General features: G+C 39.3%; 1 non-coding gene across 1 annotated transcript; it reads right to left on the reverse strand.

Moving 5' to 3' along the window:
- Nucleotides 1-15104: 15104 nt before the first annotated feature.
- Nucleotides 15105-15211, reverse strand: LOC128294525 (small nucleolar RNA R71). The gene has a single exon (XR_008284834.1). It is a non-coding gene; the product is annotated as a small nucleolar RNA R71 (small nucleolar RNA).
- Nucleotides 15212-16373: the final 1162 nt, after the last annotated feature.

Below are 16373 nucleotides of genomic sequence, written 5' to 3' on the forward strand. Positions count from 1 at the left end.
CTCGAGCGAAATCTAGAAAACTAAGAGCCAAAGCAACGGGGTAAGCATTTTTATGCTTAGTAAGTCTCAAGGAATATAATGAACTATAAATTTACAGCAATACATTCACATAGCCAAATGCATCATTTCATTAATACACATTCTTACTTCATACTTCATCATTATATAAGTTCGCAAAGCATCAATCAATTCAATAACTGAAATTCATTAGTCGATTGAGCGAATGTTGCTCAAACACGTCGACTTTCCAATGCACATATAACGTACCTTATCCTTTGGGCTTTCCGAGTGTACTAATTAAATTCATTTCGCAACCAACACTCACCTCCAGCCCAAGATTCTTGAAATATAACCGGATTTAATCACGTGCACAAATGCCTTGGTCTTAGCCCGGATAGAGTAACTCATACGAATGCCTTGAACCTTAGCCCGGATATAGCCACTAGCACAATTGCCTTGGGTCTTAACCGGATATAATTTCCAGCATAGTTGTCTTGGGCTTAGCCCGATATCATTCAATTTCTCATGCACACATACATCAATAATCATTGGACATACATATTTCATTTTCGTTACTAAGGCTCAAACACAATTATAATCATTAGCATATTCGCCGGGACTTAGCCCGGTGGAATTCAAATACTCATACACACATAATCAATAATCATACACATCCATATTTCATCTCACATAATTCAAGTAAGGTCACTTCTTGAGGACTTACCTCGGATGTTGTCGAACGGCTTTTTCGGCTATTCGATCACCTTTTCCTTCCCTTGTCCAATTGTGGCCCTCTTAGCTCTTGAGCTAATTCAAACAAATTCAATTTATTAAAACCTCATTGTGCTTGCTTATGGCGAATATGACAAGGATTTTAAATGGTCATATGGCCACTCTTTAGCTTGAATACACAATGGTCATGCACATTTTATACTACATCAAGCAATTCAATACAATTTATTTGAGCATCAAGGAAATGCTAAGGCCTTCAATAGGCTACCCAAGGCGAATATTCATGTACATGTTGAGGTCAATTTTGCACTTAATACCTCACAAAAACAGCATGCAATCTACTAATTAATGCTTTGCACATTGTGGCCCAAAACTTATAATATAGCATCAAGCACTTATATGTGTGCTAGGTCAATTGTGCTTGCAATTTCACAAGCATTCTTCCACATTTTCTTCTTTAAATCAATATATTCATCACTTAGTTCATAACCAAACATAATGTGCAATCATATATATGCATATATGAGCATGGCGAATTTTCAAGGTGTCCATAGCCATCCAAAACACAAATTTTAACTAACATGCAAGAAGCATGAATCATGCTCAAGAATGCATCATGGCGAATATGACAATCATGCTCCTTTTCAACTTTAATCATGATAAAACAAAGAGAAAACTCAAAATCTTACTCATGAATAGAAAATCCATCATTGCATGCATCATCATCAAGCTTCACACTTAGCATGCAATGGCTTTATCACCATAACAACTTTGCCCAAATACCATTTCCATGGCATAACAAAGATTTGAGCCATGGCTAACATGCACATCAAGTTAGTAACCAAGTCATGCATGAAACTCCAAACACAACCTCATACATACCTTAATCTTGGTACAAGTATGGCCAAATCTCCTTCTAGTTCTCTTCTAAACCAAAAATGGAGCAAAATCCTTTCTTCCTCCTTATGATTTTCGGCCAAAAAGATGAGAAAGGATGAACAAATTTTTTTGTTTTCTCTTCTTGGTTGCACGGCAATGGGGGGGAATGCTACTCTCTCACACACATTTTTTTTTTCATTCTTTTCTTACCCATGCTTATTTGTTTATGATTTCTCCTAATGCCCAACAAAACATGTTTCATGACATGTTTAGCCCATATCACTTTGTCATGGCGGCCATCATTTGTAAAAAAGGGAAATTTGACATGCAAGTCCATTATTTTGCATGCATGCTTTAATTAGTCATCACATATTTCCCTATCGTACTTTCAAAGTTCACTACTAAGTCCTTTCTTATAAATTAGCACCTAATTAATAAAAATCGAGACACGAAATATTTACGCATACCAATTCCACATACAATAAGCACGGAATATAACACTTAATTATTCTTGTGACTCGGTTTCGTGGTCCCGAAACCACTCTCCGACTAGGGTCACATTCGGGTGTCACAACTCTCCCCACTCAAGAGATTTTCGTCCCGAAAAGCTTACTGGTAAATAGGTTCGGATATCGCTCCCTCATAGAGTTCTCGGTCTCCCAAGTAGCTTCTTCTATCCCGTGCTTGAGCCATAACACTTTCACTAGCGGAACCCGCTTGTTTCGCAACTCTTTCACTTCTCATGATAGGATACGAATTGGTTCTTCCTCATAACTCATATTAGCTTGAATTTCAATTTCGATGGACTAATCACGTGCGTTGGATCGGATCTATAACGTCAAGCATCGACACGTGGAAGACATCGTGAACCTTTTGAGTTCGGGGGCAAAATCAAACGATATGCCACCGGACCGACTCGCTCGATATCTCATATGGCCCAATGAACCTCGGGCTCAACTTGCCCTTACTACCGAACTCGAGTATCTTTTTCCAAGCGATACCTTGAGAAACACTTTATCACCCACGATACTCGATATCCTTACGCTTCATATCCGCGTCACGACTTGACGATCGAAGGCTATCTTCAAACTTTCACGGATTACTTTCACTTTCATTCAGCATCCCTAATCAAATCCACCCGAAAATCTTGCTTTCACCAAGCTCATCCAAAACAATGGTGTACGGCATTTACGCCCGTACAAAGCCTCATAAGGTGCCATCTTAATGCTCGATTGAAAGTCGTTGTTGTGGCGAATTCAATCAACGGCAAATACCGTTCCCATGAACCACTAAACTCGAGGACGCAACATCTTAACATATCCTCAAGTATCTGAATTACCCTTCGGATTGACCATCGGTTTGGGGTGAAAGGCGGTCTTTGAAATGCAACTTGGTACCCAAAGCTTCTTGCAACTTTTTCCAAAATCGCGAGGTAAATCTCGGATCTCTATCCGACACGATAGAAATAGGCACCCGTGTAATTTCACAACTGAAAACGTACAATTCCGCTAATTTGTCCATTGAAAAATCCGTGACGTCGGGGACAAAGTGGGCCGACTTAGTCAATCGATCTACCACGACCCAAACCGCATCCTTCTTACTTGCGACAATGGCGGTCCGGATACAAAGTCCATTGTGACTCGATCCCATTTCCACTCGGGTATCGTGATTGGTGAAGTAATCCTCAAGGCACCGATGTTCCGCTTTCACTTGTTGACATATTAAACATCTTGAAACAAAGTCGAGATGTCTCGCTTCATACCATGCCACCAAAATCGACGTTTCAAATCATTGTACATCTTCGTACTCCCCGGGTGGATTGCCATTTGGCTACAATGGGCTTCATTCAGAATTATCGAAATGAGTTCCGAATTCCTTGGGACACACAGACGACTTTTGAACCTCAAACAATCGTCATCGTCGATTTGAAACTCCGAGTCCTCGTTGAACACACGCAGCCCGTTTTGCAACCAACTCGTCGTCGACTTTCTGAGCTTCTCGAATTTGGTGTGTCAATAGTGGTTTGGCTTTCAATTCATCCACTAACACACTGTCGGATCGGACAGACAAGTGCACATTCATCGCTCGTAAAGTGAATAACGATTTACGACTCAAGGCATCCGCAACCACATTCGCCTTTCCCGGTGATAATCAATGATCGCCATAATCCTTTAACAGCTCAAGCCAACGTCTTTGTCGCAGATTTAAGTCTCTTTGGGTCATCAAATATTTGAGACTTTTGTGATCCGAGTATACATGGCACCTTTCACCAAATAAGTAATGTCGCCAAATCTTTAAGGCGAATACGATGGCGGCCAATTCGAGATCATGAGTCGGATAATTTTTCTCATGTGGCTTTAATTGCCTCGACGCATAGGCCACAACTCGACCTTCTTGCATTAATACGCAACCTAACCCAAGTAGAGAGGCGTCGCTATAGATAACAAACTCCTTGGGACTCGGGTTGCACTAGAATTGGGGCTTCACCAAATAAGTTTTCGATTGATCGAAGCTTTTTGGCATTTCTCCGTCCATTCAACTTAACATCCTTTTGGAGTAGCCATCATCGGCGTGGCTATCGTTGAGAACCCTTTACAAAATGTCGGTAATAACCAAGCAAGCCCCAAAAAGCTTGAACCTCGAATATTTCTGAGGCTTCCAATTTAGTATGGCTGAAATTTTATTCGGCCGACTCGAATACCGATCACAGATACCACATGACCCAAGAAGCTAACCTCTCTAACCGAACTCACACTTGCTGAACTTAGCATATAATTGCTTGTCCCGTAAAATTTGCAAAGACTAACCGCAGTGTTCAAAGATGTTCGGTCTCATTTCTTGAATAGACCAAGATGTCATCAATGAACACGACTACTAATCGATCCAAATATGGTCTAAAGATTCGATTCATTAAATCCATAAATACCGCGAGGGCATTAGTGAGCCCAAACGGCATCACCAGAACTCATAGTGACCATATCTCGCTCAAGGCGCCTTGGGCACGTCCGAATCTCGGATTCGCAATTGATAGTAGCCCGATCTCAAATCTATTTTCGAGAACACCGAGGCTCCCTTCAGCTTGATCGAACAAGTCATCAATACGTGGCAACGGATATTTGTTCTTTATCGTCGCTTTGTTAAGTCGACGATAGTCGATCTGCAATCGCATGGTTCCATCCTTCTTCTTCACGACAACACCGGCGCACCCAAAGGCGAAAAACTCGGGCGAGCAAAACCTCTATCCACCAATTCTTGCAATCGAACTTTCAACTCCTTTAATTCGTTGGGGCCATACGATACGGAGCTATCGAAATTGAGTGGTACCGGTACCAATTCGATGCCAAATTCTATTTCCGAACAGTGGTAAACCCGCAATTCTTGGGAAAACATCCGGTATTCACAAACCACGGGCACAGATTCGGGTTTCTTCTCGATTCCTTGTCATCGAGTGCGTCGCAAGGTACGCCGCACCCTTTTCTTACATATTTCGGGCCAACATCGGCGATATTACAGGTGGCAACCCCTTTAAGTCCGTGGACTCAACCCAATTATTTCATTATTCGCGACTTCTAATCGATAGTCTTGCTCTTGCAATTTACAACCGCATCGTGCATGGTCAACCAATCCAAACCAAGAATAACATCGAACTCATCGAATGGCAAAAGCATTAAGTCCGCCGGAAAACAAGAACCTCGGAACACTAGGGGACTTTTCTTGCACACTTTGTTAACAAGCACGTAATGACCCAAGGGTTTGACACCGAATTACAAACTCGAGACTCAATGGGCAAAGTCTTCTCGGATGCTAAGGTTTCACATATATATGAATGAGTAGAACCGTGGTCAATCAAAGCAATTACATTTGTATTGAAAAGAGTGAAAGTACCGGTAATAACATCCGGAGAGGCAAGCATCCTCGGCGTGCGCGTATGGCATAAGTCCTAGCAGAGCACGAGCCTCGATCCGATGGTAGCATCTCTAGATCCTCTCGACCGCCAACGACATTGCCCATATTTCTAGGTGGTCTACCTCGAGCGATGGTAGCACCCGGGTTTGCACTCGACTTGCATTCTTCATGCATCCTCGGGCAATCCTTCATAAAGTGGTCGGCCGATCCACGCTTATAGCAGGAGCGATCACGAAACCAACAGCTCCCGAATGCCATTTGCCACAATGTGGACACTCCGCCTCTCTCGGCGATCATTTCCGCCACCGGCGATCGAGGTGACTCGTGTGGTCACAGGGTCGATCGCGTCCTCGTCTAGAAAAGCCCAAACGCCTCTAGACCGGCTCGCATCATCTCGAAATCTCTTCGATGCTTGTTGAAGAGACTTTCTCGAGACCTCTTCGAATTCTCCAATCCCCACATCGCTTTTTGTTTCTCCTTTCTAAGCTCTTGACTTTACAAGCTCGCTCAACAAGTACTACGAACTCTCGTATCTCGAGAATGCCAACAAACATCCTTATATCATCATTCAGCCCATCCTCGAAGCGTTTACATAATAGCTTCGGACGAAATGCATTCTCGCACGTCTGGCTAAGCCTCACAAACTTTCGTTCGTAGTCGGTAACGGACATAGAACCTTGCTTAAGATCAAGGAATTCCTCCGCTTTTGGTCGATGAATCTCGACTAATATACTTTTTGAACTCGGTTAGAAAGAATTCCCAAGTCACTTGTTCTCTAGGCACCACAAGTCGAGTACTCCACCAATAGTAGGCGGACTCACAGAGCAAGGAGATGGTACACTTTAAGCACTCATCGGTGTACAGGATAGCTCATCAAGCGGTAGGATAGTGTTATCTAACCATAATTCAGCTCGCTTCGGCATCATCATCATCCGTAGCCTTAAATTCAAGGGCCCCATGTTTTCGAATCCTATCGATGGGGCTTACGACCTTATTTGGTCGATTCGGAGGTATTGTAGGTGCGGGGTTGCATTAATCGGAATGGAGGTGGTGGAACAGTAGTGTTGGTTCGAATGTATTGATTAAACCATTCGCTCATCACACTATAAAAGGCTTGCCTAGCCTCGTCATTAGGATTATGGCCATAGGTTGAGAGTCCGCCGGCGCTGTCCCTTCTTGCGCGAGCAGCGCCACACTCTCCACATCATCAGCTATCGCTCGGTTGGGATCGGATCCATTGCTATAAACAAACATGAAGTCAAATTGTCGAATTCATCACACTATCGATTCATCATTTAATGGCATGTATAGCTAGACCCCAAACACATCACGGTAGTCCTAGAATCGACTAAACCGTGGCTCTGATACCAATAAAATTGTAACACCCCAAACCCGAGACCATCGCCGTGTCGGACCGAGGGTTAACAAACCAAGTTCACATGTTTTTGCCCACCAATTTGACATTTCCAGTCAGGCTGGAAAACTGCGTCACTGTCGCCTTAAAAATCATATCTCGAGTTTCAAAACTCGGAAACTGGTTTCATAAATTTTCCATGAATTTAGACTCATATATCCATCCATGGATTTATTTCTAGGATTTTGGTCGGGCAAATTGGTACAGTTTATTAGTTAAAGTTACCCTGTTACAGGGATCGACTGCTCTGACCTTCGCGCGGTATAACTTTAATATCTCTCTGTACAGGGCTTTAATTCTGGTGTCGTTTGTTTCTAATGAAACTAGACTCAAAATGGAATCTGTACATATAAGGTATATCTCCTAATTCTTTTGGATAATTTATAGTGAATTTTAAAGTTGCGACAGGGAACCCAGAAACCATTCTGGCCCTGTCTCACAATAGCTTTAATATCTCTTAACCTGTAACTCCTATGACCGTTTCGTTTCTTCCATATGAAAATAGACTCATCAAGGTTCATTTACATAGCTTATTCACTATCTAATTCCATTCCTATGAATTTTGGTGATTTTTCACATTCATGCCACTGCAGCTGGCAGCATCTGTTTTAAGATAGGACTTACCTATTTGGTGGTCTCCATGATTCAACTAGCCTTACCATACATAGGTTCATATATGATCATTTTAACCATGCCAATGGCTGATCATATGACCAACATTCCCATTTCCAAGCCATAGCCACATCATGACACAAAATATATACATACAACCCGCAATTAGTCTAAGTTCATGCTTCCCTTTTCGAGCCATTTTCGCACGGCCGTACATACTTACATTACAACATATTTAACAAACAAGGGTAGTCCTATACATGCCATCTCAAGTTCAACCAAAATTTATACCAAAATGGAGGCTTGATAGTGTGGATGACTTGACTTCAACGATCCCAAATCCGATTGCCTCGAGCGAAATCTAGAAAACTAAGAGCCAAAGCAACGGGTAAGCATTTTATGCTTAGTAAGTCTCAAGGAATATAATGAACTATAAATTTACAGCAATACATTCACATAGCCAAATGCATCATTTCATTAATACACATTCTTACTTCATACTTCATCATTATATAAGTTCGCAAAGCATCAATCAATTCAATAACTGAAATTCATTAGTCGATTGAGCGAATGTTGCTCAAACACGCCGACTTTCCAATGCACATATAACGTACCTTATCCTTTGGGCTTTCCGAGTGTACTAATTAAATTCATTTCGCAACCAACACTCACCTCCAGCCCAAGATTCTTGAAATATAACCGGATTTAATCACGTGCACAAATGCCTTGGTCTTAGCCCGGATATAGTAACTCATACGAATGCCTTGGCCTTAGCCCTGATATAGCCACTAGCACAATTGCCTTCGGTCTTAACCGGATATAATTTCAGCATAGTTGTCTTGGGCTTAGCCCGATATCATTCAATTTCTCATGCACACATACATCAATAATCATTGGACATACATATTTCATTTTCGTTACTAAGGCTCAAACACAATTATAATCATTAGCATATTCGCCTTCTGGACTTAGCCCGGTGGAATTCAAATACTCATACACACATAATCAATAATCATACACATCCATATTTCATCTCACATAATTCAAGTAAGGTCACTTCTTGAGGACTTACCTCGGATGTTGTCGAACGGCTTTTTCGGCTATTCGATCACCTTTTCCTTCCCTTGTCCAATTGTGGCCCTCTTAGCTCTTGAGCTAATTCAAACAAATTCAATTTATTAAAACCTCATTGTGCTTGCTTATGGCGAATATGACAAGGATTTTAAATGGTCATATGGCCACTCTTTAGCTTGAATACACAATGGTCATGCACATTTTATACTACATCAAGCAATTCAATACAATTTATTTGAGCATCAAGGAAATGCTAAGGCCTTCAATAGGCTACCCAAGGCCGAATATTCATGTACATGTTGAGGTCAATTTTGCACTTAATACCTCACAAAACAGCATGCAATCTACTAATTAATGCTTTGCACATTGTGGCCCAAAACTTATAATATAGCATCAAGCACTTATATGTGTGCTAGGTCAATTGTGCTTGCAATTTCACAAGCATTCTTCCACATTTTCTTCTTTAAATCAATATATTCATCACTTAGTTCATAACCAAACATAATGTGCAATCATATATATGCATATATGAGCATGGCGAATTTTCAAGGTGTCCATAGCCATCCAAAACACAAATTTTAACTAACATGCAAGAAGCATGAATCATGCTCAAGAATGCATCATGGCCAAATATGACAATCATGCTCCTTTTCAACTTTAATCATGATAAAACAAAGAGAAAACTCAAAATCTTACTCATGAATAGAAAATCCATCATTGCATGCATCATCATCAAGCTTCACACTTAGCATGCAATGGCTTTATCACCATAACAACTTTGCCCAAATACCATTTCCATGGCATAACAAAGATTTGAGCCATGGCTAACATGCACATCAAGTTAGTAACCAAGTCATGCATGAAACTCCAAACACAACCTCATACATACCTTAATCTTGTTACAAGTATGGCCAAATCTCCTTCTAGTTCTCTTCTAAACCAAAAATGGAGCAAAATCCTTTCTTCCTCCTTATGATTTTCGCCAAAAGATGAGAAAGGATGAACAAATTTTTTTGTTTTCTCTTCTTGGTTGCACGGCAATGGGGGAATGCTACTCTCTCACACACATTTTTTTTCATTCTTTTCTTACCCATGCTTATTTGTTTATGATTTCTCCCTAATGCCCAACAAAACATGTTTCATGACATGTTTAGCCCATATCACTTTGTCATGGCCGGCCATCATTTGTAAAAAAGGGAAATTTGACATGCAAGTCCATTATTTTGCATGCATGCTTTAATTAGTCATCACATATTTCCCTATCGTACTTTCAAAGTTCACTACTAAGTCCTTTCTTATAAATTAGCACCTAATTAATAAAAATCGAGACACGAAATATTTACGCATACCAATTCCACATACAATAAGCACGGAATATAACACTTAATTATTCTTGTGACTCGGTTTCGTGGTCCCGAAACCACTCTCCGACTAGGGTCACATTCGGGGTGTCACAGGCTTGACCACAGCCTAAAGTAATCTCACACGGACGTGTCACACGGTCGTGTCCCTACCGAGCCCAAGTTTATTCTAATTTGGAAAAGGCCAATTTTGAGGGTTCTTAGGCATTCTAAAGCCTATAAATACACCCTAGATGAGGAGGAAAAAAGGATAAACACGGAAGGAAGCAGGGAACTGCTCAAGGAAAGCCGATTGATCCATCTCAGAAGTCGGATTCATCATCAAGACTGAAGATCTCCCCTCAATTTCCCTTTAGGATTTTTGGGTTTTTCTTTATGTTTTGTATTCATTATTCTTTTAAGATGTTTACCTTTTTAGTTATGAGCTAAAACCTGTGACAGCCCAAAATTGACCCTAGTCGGGATGTGGTTTCGGGACCACAAAATTGAGGCATAAAAATAATTTAAAATTTATTTTGATGCCTATAATATGTGTGTGCTCATGTGTGACATTTTTGATGATTGATTTAGTGTTATAAAGGTGAATTTCACTAGAAGGGACTTAGTAGTGAACTTTGAAAGTACGATAGGAAATGTGTGATGACTAATTAAAGCATGCATGCAAAACTATGGACTTGCATGTCAAATTTCCCAAAACAAGCTAGTGGCCGGCCATGACATGGTTTATGGGCAAAGAAAACATGTTGAAACATGTTTTGTTAATGCATGATGAATTAAATGATAAAATAATTAATGATGTTGGATGAGAAACAAAAAATCAAAAAATAGCTCATCCTTTCCCCATTGCTGTGCAAGTGAAAGAAAAACAAGAAAAAATTGTTCATCCTTGTTCTTTCCTTTTGGCCGAAAATACTAAGGAGGAGATAGTATTTTTGCTTCATGCTTGGTTTAGAAGAGATCTAGAAGGAGATTTGGCTAAATTTGCATCAAGATTAAGGTATTTATGAGGTTGTGTTAGGAGTTTCATGCATGTTTTGGTTGCTAACTTGATGTGCATGTTAGCCATGGTTCAAATCCTTGTTATGCCATGGAAATGGCATTTGGCCAAAGTTGTTATTGTGTTAAAGCCATTGCATGCTAAATGTGAAGCTTGCTAATGATGCATGCAATGATAGATTGACTACTCTTGAAACTTCTTTGTACCAATTTTAAGTAAGACATTGAGTTTTTTTTGTTTAACCATGATTGAAGTTGAAAGGGCATGATTGTGATGTATTCGCCATGATGCATTCATGAGCATGGTTCATGCTTCTTGCATGTTAGTTAAAATTTGTGTTTTGATGGCTATGGACACCTTGAAATTGACCTTGCACTTATATGTGTATATATGATTGCACATGATATTTTGATTATGAAGAAAGTGATGAATATGTTGTTTAAAGAAGAAGTTTGTTGAAGAATGTTGTGAAATTTGCATGTACATTCGCCTAGTACACATATGATGTGAAAAATCTTGCAATTTATTTTTGATTTTATGCAAGAATGACTAAGCATAATCGGCCACATGAGGGGAATTATTGTGCATGCATTCGGTTAGAGGCAAGCTTAATGATGCCTATTCTTGACTTAGGTAATCGGCTACCTTGTTGTGAGCTAAGGCCGAATGTGTGCGTAATTAAAGAAAATTGACTAAAGTGCTTAGTTATGTGATGATGAATCAATGATATGTGTATTCGCCAAGGCTAGCAAGCGAGACTTTAATAAATTGAATTTGTTTGAATTAGCTCAAGAGCTTAGAGGGCCACAATTGGATAAGGGGAAGGAAAAAGTGATCGAATAGCCGTCAAAGCCGTTCGACAACATCCGAGGTAAGTCCTCAAGAAATGACCCTACTCGAATTATGTGAAATGAAAAATTGATGTGTAATGACTATTGATTTATGTGTGTATGAGTATTTGAATGATACCGGGCTAAGTTCAAGGCGATTATGCTAGTGATATGTTTGTGTTTGAGCCTTAGTAACGAAAATGAAATATGAATGGGAAATGATTATTGATGTATATGTGTGCATGAGCAATTGAATGATATCCAGGCTAAGTCCCAAGACATTTATGCTGGTAATTACATCCGGTTAAGACCAAGGCAATTGTGCTAGTGACTACATCCGGCTAAGACCAAGGCATTTGTGCAAATTGTGAAATCGGGTTAAGTCCCAAGGCCTTTGTGCGGGTTACCATAACCGGCTATGTCCCAAGGCGTTTGAACGAGTAGCTATATCCGGTTAAACTCGAAGGTATGTGATTTGAAAATTATAAGCTTGCTGGAAAGTTTTCAGCTAATGCACTTGTGAAACTTCCCAATAACAAGGTATGTGTTGTGTGTGCTTTGGCGCTAGGAGTAAGAGCGTATGAATATTCGCTCCTATGATGGAACGAGTTATCGGCCTTAACGAAGCCGTTATTTGTGTATGAACATAAGAGTTGGGATGGTGAAGTAAGTATGATTATGTGAATGTGTATTAATGAAATGATTCATTTGGCTATGTGAATGTAATGCTTTGGTTAAAGCTGATTTTATTGCTTGAGACTTACTAAGCATAAAAATGCTTACTCCGTTGCTTTGGCTCTCTTTTTATAGATTTTGCTCGGTAGCAATCGGATTCGGGATCATTAAAGTCAAGTCATCTACACTATCAACGCCTCCATTTTGGTATAATTTTGGTTGAACTTTGAAATGGCATGTATAGGACTACCCTAATGTTGAAGGTCATGTACCTTTCAGTTTTGTGTAAGCTTGGATAGCCATGCGAAAATGGCTTATATACGTTTTTAGTATGATTCTATAATAGTTTGTATGATAATCATTATGGGGTATGAAATTGTTTGAAAGGATTAGCCATTGGAATGGTTAATCATAATCACACTTTGTGCTATGTGTGCAAAAAGGGCCATTTGAATCGTGGAAATCATGAAATAGGTAATGGTTACATTGAAAACAGATGCTGGCAGCAGCAGTGGTGTGGTTTTGAAAAATCACCAAAATTTGTAGGAATGTTATTAAATAGTGAATAAATTATGTAAATGAATCTTAATGAGTCTACTTTCATGTGGAATAAACGAAACGGTCATAGGAGTTACATGTTAAGAGATATTAAAGCTATTGTGAGATAGGGCCAGATCGGTTTCTGGGTCCCCTGTCGCAACTTTAAAAATTTATTATAAATTATACAGAAAGAATTATGAGTCATGCCTTATATTTACAGATTCCATTTTGAGTCTAGTTTCATTAGAAACAAACGGCACCAGTATTAAAGCCCTGTACAGAGAGATATTCAAGTTGTAACGCGCGAAGGTCAGAGCAGTCGATCCCTGTAACATGGGTGACTTTAACTAATAAACTGTACCAATTGGCCTGACCAAAAATTCTAGAAATAAATCCATGGATGGATATATGAGTCTAAATTCAGGGAAAATTTACGGAATCAGTTTCTGAGTTTTGAAACTCGAGATATGATTTTTAAGGTGACAGTGACGCAGATTTCCAGCCTGTCTGGAAATGTCAAATTGGTGGGTGAAATATGTGGATTTGGCTTGTTAACCCCTCGTGTCCGACACCGGCGATGGTCTCGGGTTCGGGGTGTTACAAAACCCTTAAATACCTAAGGGCAATGAAACCTAAGACAGATCTTGTTATTATTATTTGAATTGTATGATAAATATTTGGCTTATTCTTAATTATGTGTTCTTAATTCTTGTCTTGATATTCGAGGATATTGATTCAAGTTAAGCTCTTATTCAGAAGAGGAATGGACCCTGTCTAAGAGTACATTTGTCATAATTAAGCGGAGTTGATTGCACACCTAGAGATAGGGTGACAAGATTTTGCCGGATTAGGATGAAACTTAATAAGGGGATCTATAGATCGAGTTAATGCAACCCTAGGGAGTTAATTAGAAAGAGATTTCAATTATTCAACCCAGGGTTAGATGTTGCTAGTCTCAAGAGGGATAATAATATAGCTTAGGGATTTCTACAGATCAAGTCAAATGAATAAATCGTCCGATTCTGAGTCAAATAACAAGTGAAGTCTAGGTGGATTTTTCCTTAGGTATTGTCTTGATTCAAACGTTTTTTTCCAAAAAGTAATTCCAATTCCCCAATTCTATTTTCTGTGATTTCTTAGTTTAGTTAACTAGTTAGTTAAAACAAACCCCATTATTCTTAGGCTAGATAATAAAAAGACAGTCATTACTAGTACTTTTAATTCCTTTGGGTTCGACAATCCGGTCTTGCTAAAACTATACTACTGTTCGATAGGTACACTTGTCTTCATCATGATAATAGTTAGTTTCAAGAACGATTCATTATAAATATTTAAAACCTGTCACGAATATCTTGCATCAAGTTTTTGGCGCCGTTGTCGGGGAACGAAGATATTAGGAACACTCGATTTTTATTATTTAGCCATTTACTTTTACTGCAATTTAAATTTTATTCTAATTTTTATTACTAATTCTTTTTTTTTTCCATTTTTCTGACAGGTTCTTATAGTTTATGACTGGAAGAAACCCGTCAGGACCATTACTTTTTGACAGTGAGATCGATCGCACAATTCGCAGAAACCAAATAAAAATAAGGCAAAGCTTAAGATACACAAAGAACGAGCAAGAGGACGACATTCAAACCACAACCGAGGAGATGGCTGAAAACCAAGAAAATCCGCTACCTCCTGCAATTGCTGTTAATCAAAATCTTGCTCCGCGCACTATGTATGATTATGCTAAACCTAATTTAACAGGAACTGAGTCAAGTATAGTTAGACATGCTATTGCTGCAAATAAATTTGAACTGAAACCTAACACAATTCAAATGGTACAATAGTTTGTTAAGTTTGATGGTTTGCTGGACGAGGATCCTAACGCTCACTTGGCAAATTTCCTAGAATTTTGTGATACCTTCATAATTAATGGCATTTCTGATGAAGCCATTCGCCTTCGGTTGTTTCCCTTTTCATTAAGAAATAAGGCTAAATAATGGTTGAACTCATTACCACGAGGGTCAATCACTATATGGGAACAAATGATCGAAAATTTTTTATTAAAATATTTTCCACCGGCTAAAATAGCCAAATTAAATAATGATATCTCTTCTTTTGTGTAGATGGATTTAGAAACACTCTACGATGCATGGGAGAGATACAAAAACCTTTTGAGAAGGTGCCATCACCATGGGTTACCGCTTTGGCTACAGGTTCAAACATTCCATAATCGCCTGAATCCTTTGACTCGGCAGATGATTGATGCAGCCGTTGGAGGAACTATCAATAATAAGACACCTGAGGCGACTTACGAATTTATTGAGGAGATGTCACTAAATAACTATTAGTGGCAAATTATGAGAACAAATCCGTTGAAAGATGCTGGTGTTTTCAACCTCAACGCGGTTACTATACTATCTAACCAAGTAGAACTCTTAAATAAAAAGATTGACGGTTTGTGTTATTCTACTCAGGTACATCCAGTGATGAGGTGCGATTCGAATGGAGGAGAAGCATGCACAGACTATCAACCTTTCAACCCTAGAATCGAGGAGGAACAAGCCCAATATATGGGTAACAATAACTCTAGATCCCAAAATAACCCATATAGTAACACTTATAATGTAGGTTGGAGGAACCATCCCAATTTCTCGTGGGGCGATCAAGGAAATCAAAGACCACAACATCTTCCGGGCTTTCAACAACCACCTTACCAGCAAGAAAAGAAGCTAAACCTTGAGAAGATGCTAACCAAATTCATCTCGGTGTCAGAAACTTGCCAAGTTGATTTCTGAATGACCACAAGGTAGCTTGCCAAGCAATACAGAATCTAACCCAAGGGAGCAACTCAATGTGATTACTAGTCAAGATGAGGAAGGGTTAGTCACACTTGAACCAGAACCAATGCAAGAAATTGAGATAAGCAAAGGTAAAGGTGAAGTAGACCACAATGAGTAGAAATCGGTAAGTACATGATACAAACCTCGTATGCCCTACCCTAATGGGACAAGGAAAGACTGCTTAGATGAACAATTTTGTAAATTCCTTAAACTCTTAAAAAAATACATATTAACTTACCGTTTATTGAAGCTCTATTGCAGAGATCAAACGTAATGAAATTTTTAAAGGAGCTTTTAGCAAATAAGTGGAAGTTGGGTGAGACTTCGCATGTGAAGCTAAACGCAGTTTGCTCAGCTATTCTACAGAATAAACTACCCAACTAACTAAAAGATCTAGGGAGTTTTACGATTCCTTGCTTAATTGTTAGTTTAGATGTTAATAATGCATTAGCTGATTTAGGGGCTAGTATTAATGTCATGCCTTACAAAATGTTTAAACAACTAGGTCTTGGGAAACCC

This window comes from Gossypium arboreum, chromosome 6 (genome assembly GCF_025698485.1).
Source record: "Gossypium arboreum isolate Shixiya-1 chromosome 6, ASM2569848v2, whole genome shotgun sequence".
Taxonomy (NCBI): Eukaryota; Viridiplantae; Streptophyta; class Magnoliopsida; order Malvales; family Malvaceae; genus Gossypium; species Gossypium arboreum.